The sequence below is a fragment of the Pteropus medius genome, unplaced genomic scaffold (assembly GCF_902729225.1).
Source record: "Pteropus medius unplaced genomic scaffold, Ma_sr-lr_union100, whole genome shotgun sequence".
Taxonomy (NCBI): domain Eukaryota; kingdom Metazoa; phylum Chordata; class Mammalia; order Chiroptera; family Pteropodidae; genus Pteropus; species Pteropus medius.
In genome coordinates this window covers 13,319,832-13,326,945 of record NW_024355205.1, presented here as the reverse complement: position 1 = coordinate 13,326,945, position 7,114 = coordinate 13,319,832, and the positions used below count along the sequence as shown (strand labels likewise).

Below are 7,114 nucleotides of genomic sequence, written 5' to 3'. Positions count from 1 at the left end.
GAGCTGAAACTGATATGTTATAAACATGAATATGCTGTGCAGATTTATACAGTGTTCTGCATTGACTTTTGTAAAATTTTCATGAATCATAATTAATTTGGATTTCCAGATTGAGAGAAACGGCCATAAGTTGTTTTATTTTGAGCAACCCAGCATTAACCATCTCTCCAAAAATGTAAGTTGCCAACAACCAATCAGTAACAGAATGTTTGGCAAGTTTACATCTGACCTCACTAGTTTACCATTTACTTTTTCATTCTCCTTCCATCCATTGGTGAAAAGGCTAACAACTGGAAAGCTAACGGTTCTTTTGGCATTTACACCAAAAGCTCTCTGATAGCTGCCGGATCATCCATGGGTTCTGGTTTTAGGTGTCCTTGGCATTCCTGTGAGGATTCTTAGAGTTTTTGCTGGGTCTGCTTTGTGCTTGGCATGCTTCTAAGCTTCTGTAGAAATTATCACCATCGATTTGTTCCTGTTTCTTTTGGTGTTTGTGCAAACTCTCTGCTATCTGCCAAGTCTTCCAAAGGTTCTGCCTTTTCTTTAGGTGTTTTCAGCAGTCTCTTAAGAAGTGTTAGAGTTTCTACAGGTTCCAGATTCTGCTCTGGAGTACTCTTAAGCTTTTTGTGGACACTTAATTTTATTTTAATAAACATCTGTAATCTGTTTATTATTAATGTCATACATAACTTCCTGAAATTTAGAATACTGTATCTGAGTTCTGGCAATTCACTTTGACACATTAAATATAATTACTTCTAGCTTGCCCTGATTTAAATTTGGTAGCAATTTACATTTTAGCCTTTCTTCCAACGAACAAAATATAAATATGTGCACAATGTTAGGTATAAGCTTGGCAGTTGCTGTAGGGGGTGACACTTTTCATTCGTTATCATGATGATTATAACAACAACTATACTTCATCGAATGGTTATATATGCCAGGCACTGTGCTGGGAATTTTATATTTTTATTTAAAATTCACACCAGGAAGAGCTAAGGATTATTATTAATCCCAGTCATAGGCGAGAAAAGTGCAGCCCAGAGAGGCTGAGAAGTGGGCTCAAAATTACATGGTTGATAAGTAGAGGATCCCAGAGGCATATACAGCCTGTCTGACTCCAGAGCTGGTACTCTTAACCACCCAGCTTCTCCCTATGCAACTTAACGGTCACAAAATATCTTAATATTAGGGCTCTGAATGTAGCTAGATGGCATCATATTAGCATCAGTTTTTTTCACATGCAAAATAAGGTAGCTATTATTTGTTATTTGCTGTTTAAAGGAATTATTATTTTAAAAAATACTGTAGAATCTGGGCCAGGAATCTTTAATTATTCAAAAGAAATATTATTTGTGGGAATGCAGAACTGTTTCATGGATAAAATCTGAAATGGTCAACAAAAACAACCCAGGCAGTGATTTTTTTTCCATTGAATTCAACCAATTCCTTAAAACGCCAAATGTGCTTCTTTCCTGGTCTGATGTCATTAACTTTAAAAACTGAAAAAGTTATTTAAAATATCTGGTAAATCTTGTCCAATATTTTTTTAAAAAATAGTTTTTGCGTACTCAGCATAAAAATGAGAACCACAGAGTCTAACGTTACAACTAAATGCCCAGTGCCAGCCAATATTGAAGCAAGGACAAAAACAGCTTCCTAAATCAAGGTTCTGTTTATATTCTTGTGGTAGAATGTGCTCGTTAAGATTTCATATAGAATAACATACTGGTTTAGAGTTGGGCTGCTAGGGTGAATCTCTGAACGTTAGATTTTACTAGTTTTATAATGACGAGCAAGTTGCTTAACTTCTCTAACCCTATTTTTCTCATCTGTAAAGGGGGTAGGATACCTACCTCAGATGGCTGTAATGAATATTAAGGTCACATATAAAAAGCACTTAATACTGTGCCTGAGACATAAAAATGTATTTTGAGTGCCAGTATACACATATTGGTTGACACTGAGTTCTTGGTGTGAAATTCAGATAAACTTGTGGGAATTCAGAAACTTTTCCAGTTAATCATGGGCATAATAATTTGAATTAAGAACAGAAATGCGTTTAGGAAAAAGAAAAAATTAACTTAAAAACACTTTCAGCTGGTCTTAATGACTGGTTTTAGTTGAGGTGATACATTGTGGCTGAAATTCTGGGCAGAAATTGGGTTTGGGCAAGCAAGGAAGGACTAGGAGTAGAAGACTAAATAAAATGGTAATGGTTGAGAGTGTGGATATCTTGATGTTGATGAGCAAGTTTAGTGGGAGAAAGGAAGAAGAGCTAGAAAGGCAAGCTACTGGAGTAGGAGATTGGGAGACTAGATCTTGAGACATCATAGAAAGAGAAGCTGTGGGTGAGGACAAGGGTGAAGCAGTGGCCTTTAGAGTAGGTTCTGGGGAATATACACATCAAAGCTGTAGGAACGGAGGCGGATACAAGTTGCTGGGGAAATAAAAGTTAAGGAGGTAGAGGAGGGCAAATCAAGCAGTGAAGGTGAATGCTTTGGCCCAATGGACAATGAAACCCGCCTCAGGTATGGCGGAACTGAGTATGATATGAAGGCTTTTATATAAATATTTCTGATTTTTAACCTGAAGAAGAGACAACCAAAGAAAAAGAACTATCATTAAGTACTTAAGAGGCAAACGTAGAAATGGAATTGATCTTATTTTATAGGACTCTAGAAGATAAAACTTAAAGGTAAAAACAAAACAAAACAAAACAAAAAAACCCCCACAACTCTACAAATACACGAATTAATTATCCCATCCATCCATTCACCCATGCACCTGTTCATCCAGGCACTCAGCCATTCTTTCACTTACACCAAAACAGATTTGAGGTCATTTACAAAAAGGATACACAAAACAAGACCCCTAAGAAGGAAATGAAGAAACCAAGGAAAAGAGAAAAAGCAAGGCTGGGAAAATAAGGCCATTCCATGGTTCTAAGCTTTATAGCAGGAAATACAAAGAAAGAAGCAGATCAGTTAAAAGAGTCAGTGTTTAAAATAAAAATGAGACCAGCTGCTTGAGAGAAGCACAAATCTTCCTGGACTGAAATCTGGGAGAAGCTTCTGTGAGTTCTCATAAAGAAGACACTATAATGTCAAGAAGAACATATTTGACCATTTTTTATACTAAATATGTTCCAGAGGGCTTCTAAAGATGAGATCCTCAGTACAGACCAATAGCATTAACATTGTAGCTGACTACAATTTTTCAAGGGGTCTAAGTAATATAGTACAGGAACTCTTCACTCCTGATTCTTTGATCCAATCCAAAAAAGTTTATATTCTAGAGGAATAAATGATTATATAACTTTCAAATTATTCTCCTAAAATGTAATTTCTCTCAAGCCTTTTAAAAACCATTTGTTGCTTTTATAAATTGCAAAAGTGATATTTAAATACACACACTGGCCCTACAGATTCCTACAAAAAACTGTTAGAATAAGTGAATTCACTCAAGTCACAGGACACAAAATCAAAATACAAAATAACAACAAACTATCAGAAGGAGAGACTAGGAAAACAATTCCATTTACAATTGCATCAAATACATTTAGGAATAAATTTAACCAAAGAAGTGGAAGACCTGTACATTTGAAAGTTACTAAAAGAGTAGATCATACAAATTCTCACCACAAGAAAAAAAAAAATTGTAACTATGTGTAGTGATAGATGTTAAGTAGATTTAGTGAGGTGATTTCACTATACATATATCAAATCATTACATTGTACACCTAAAACTAATACAATGTTATATGTCAATTATAACTTAAAAAAAAAAAAAAGCACTTCTCAAGATACAGTGGGCAGTATGGATTCGGGAACCAGGTTGTTGAAGCTCCTATTGCTAGGGCTCCTATTATTGGGGCGTGATTCCATTTGAATTCCTTAACCTCTCTGTGCCTCAATTTATTCTTCTGAAAAGGAAGCTAAAAGTAGTTTCTCAGAGGGTAAAGCTCATAGAACCTGGTACACGGTAAAGACTATCTGAGGTGGTTCACTACAAATGGATTTGAGAGAGAGGAAGGGTCAAAGCTGACTTGAAGGCCATGAAAAAAATTTCTGCATTGAACTTTCAGGACCCTCTGCATTCCAGAATGTGTCAGAAGCAGCCTTAAAATGTACATAGCAATTAGATTCAGCAATTAGATTCCCCACTAAAAATCTATCCCATGGAAATAATCAAGGTCCAATGAAAAGATCTGATTACAGAAAATATATTGAAGCACTGCTATAACGGTGAGGTGTTGAAAACTAAATTATCCAATAGTAGGATATTGAGTAAACAAATTCTGCTCCATCTGTACGAAGAGACATCCTAGTCTTTAAAATACAATAAAACATCTATTAATATGGAAATATGTTTATGATATGTCATTAAATGAAAAGAACCAGTATAAAACCATATTATGATATACACACACACATTGAAAATTCAGTTTTAAAATCCATCTTTTATGCCACTACACTGAGATACTCCAACAAATGTACAAAACCTTCCAGTCTTTTTTTTTTTTTTGCTTAAATTTTCAATTACTCAGGCAATAGCAAATATGTCTTCCTTTTAAAAGAAGAAAACATTACAACAAAAGTATCCTCGAACACTAGACCCTCAATCCCTGCCCACTCCTCCAACTTGAGAGTTAACCACTGTGCAGTATCCTTCTGGAGTATTCTTTGTATATTCTACTGCAATATATCTGTATTCACAAGAAATATATATAGTACAGTTTTGCTTTTGTTTCTATGCAATTTTAGCACGTGTAGCTTCATGTAACTGCCACCACAGTCAAGATACAGAGCTGTCTCATCGCCAGAGCTTCCTCGTGCCACCCTATAGCACCTTATAACCACACCTACCCTCTCCTTCTCACTAATTCTTAACCCCTGGCAACTGCTAATCTGTTCTCCATCTCTATATTTTGTTATTTCGAGAATTTAATCCTTTAGCACATTATAAATATTGATCTCTATGAGATTACATTCTAGCATTTAATGCTAGACATGTGGAGTATCTTGGCTTGCAAACTCTAGTTTATTATTTTCTTGTAGAAGTCAACTTTGTCACTAGATAAATGAATGAGCTTTCTGGTACAGTCCTAGCTGACTTGAGAATAAGAAAATATCCTTTAGGTAGATATTTTATTGCTTCTGGAGTGAGTCATTTTAAACTTTCTATTTTGGTAACAATATTCCCAAAATGGAGATAAGCTTACAGCCACTTTATACTTGCCTTACTTCTGTAGAATTATAAAGTGTTTTTCCAATTAAAAAATTTAATATAAATGTTATTTTACAGTAGAAGAGTATTAGAAGATCGTTTTTGATAATCTAGAACAGCTAGAAATATCTGAAAAGTTGAATTGCTTTAAATTGTTTTGAAATGGTCTGTTTTAGAAATCACTACACTTTAAAGATCATGCACAGTGTATGGTGAGCATATGATCTATTGTGTTGCAAATGGCCAAGCAGTGATGTCCAAGATGCTAGTGTGACTGTGTAATTCTTCCCACAGAGGGAGGATACTACTATGACGACTATACTCTTGCCTTTCTTTCCCACATCACCTTAACTTCCTTTTTCCTACCTGAGGTCCCTGGACCAAGGCTGCAATTACATTGATGAATGAGGGATGATTTAAAATCTTTGTCAGAATTCTTAACGATGATTTAAAATCTTTGTCAGAATTCCTAATGGCCTGATGAAGTAGGTTGTGCTTTTACTCCATTTGGCAGTATTGGGGCTAATGATCTAGTTCCATTGCCTGTTGGTAGAAATAGCCCATTAGTTTTGTAACCCTACCCGATGTGAATGGGAGTGGACTGAGAGTGAGGCACTGGCTAGACTTGTATTGCTGCCTGCAATCTAGACCAGCACAGTGGCCAAATCAAAAGTCCCTTCCAAAGGTGAAAAGAATAGGATATAAATGGAGAGGAAGAATAGTAGTTAAGGATATGCAGTGAGAGAATTCCAGTATTAATGCTTGGAAAGAAGCTCATAGCAAGAGATGACATTGTTAGTTTAATTACACTAGATGGCTGAAAGTGTGAAGCCAAAAGCGGAGACCACTCCTGCTTTTGGAACCTGATAAAATCAAATGGAAGCCTGCAAACCTAAGTGCCCTCGCTTGAGAAACATTCTGGTTATATGATATGATTGTGGACTGGACTAGTTATTAAAGACTGGATGGGACACTAGTAATGCGCCAGTATCTTCTGACTCGTATTTCAGGTTAGACTTACCATTATGTGATAAGTGATAACGCTGGCATTGTTGGAAAGATTATACCACTGAGTTGAATAGCTAACTACCTGTCCTTATCCCACCCTGGCTCCTCCAAATGTTGCTGTGTCTGTTATGCTGTCAGGTATGTGCCTTTCGCTGTCAAAGATCCTGTGGCCAAAGCCCAGGAAATAGCCTGTGGTATAATAAAGAGTATGTCTGGTTGGCGGGGAGGCAGGGCTGGTACCAAGCTTCTGAAGCCCTGGGAATTTCCCGAGTGTTGAGAGTATCTTAGTTGTGCCAATAGGTGTGTGTGTGTGTGTGTGTGTGTGTGTGTGTGTGATGACATGTGTGTGTTGGGAGGCATCTAGAGAGCTTCAGGATGAAGGGTCGTCACCAGAAAAACAGCCTGGTTAGAGTGCTAAAATTTTCAGCTACCTGTCCTCTGGGATGAGGAGAAGGTCTGGAGACTAAGTTCAAGCAGATGGACAATGATGTAATCTATTACACCTATGTAATGAAACCCTGATAAAAACTTAGGACAGCAAGGCCTGGGGGAGCTTCCTGGTTAGTGGACACAGCGGTGTGCTGGGAGGATGGCGTGCCTGGCCTCCCCAAGGGGAGGGCATGGAAGCTCTGTGTCTCCACAGATCTCTCCTTTCTCCTAGACCTTGCTCTATGCAGCTCCTGCATTTGGTTGTTTCTGAGTTATAGCCTTTACAATAAAACTGTAATCAAAAGTAAAGTGTTTCAGTGAGTTAGGCGAATTGTCACACCAAAGGAGGGTGGGGACCCCCAAATTTGCAGCCATGTTGGACATAAGTCTGTAAGGTCTCCCCTTATGGCTGGGAACTAAAATAAAAGCAACCTTGTCCTCTACCTGT

The 7,114-nt window shown here is 37.2% G+C and overlaps 1 long non-coding RNA gene across 1 annotated transcript; it reads right to left on the bottom strand.

The window, feature by feature from the left end:
* Nucleotides 1–4,513: 4,513 nt before the first annotated feature.
* LOC120598665 (uncharacterized) lies at nt 4,514–7,047 on the bottom strand. Its single transcript, XR_005651684.1, has 2 exons — nt 6,578–7,047; nt 4,514–6,520 (listed from the first exon to the last, which is right to left on the bottom strand). It is a non-coding gene; the product is annotated as an uncharacterized LOC120598665 (long non-coding RNA).
* Nucleotides 7,048–7,114: the final 67 nt, after the last annotated feature.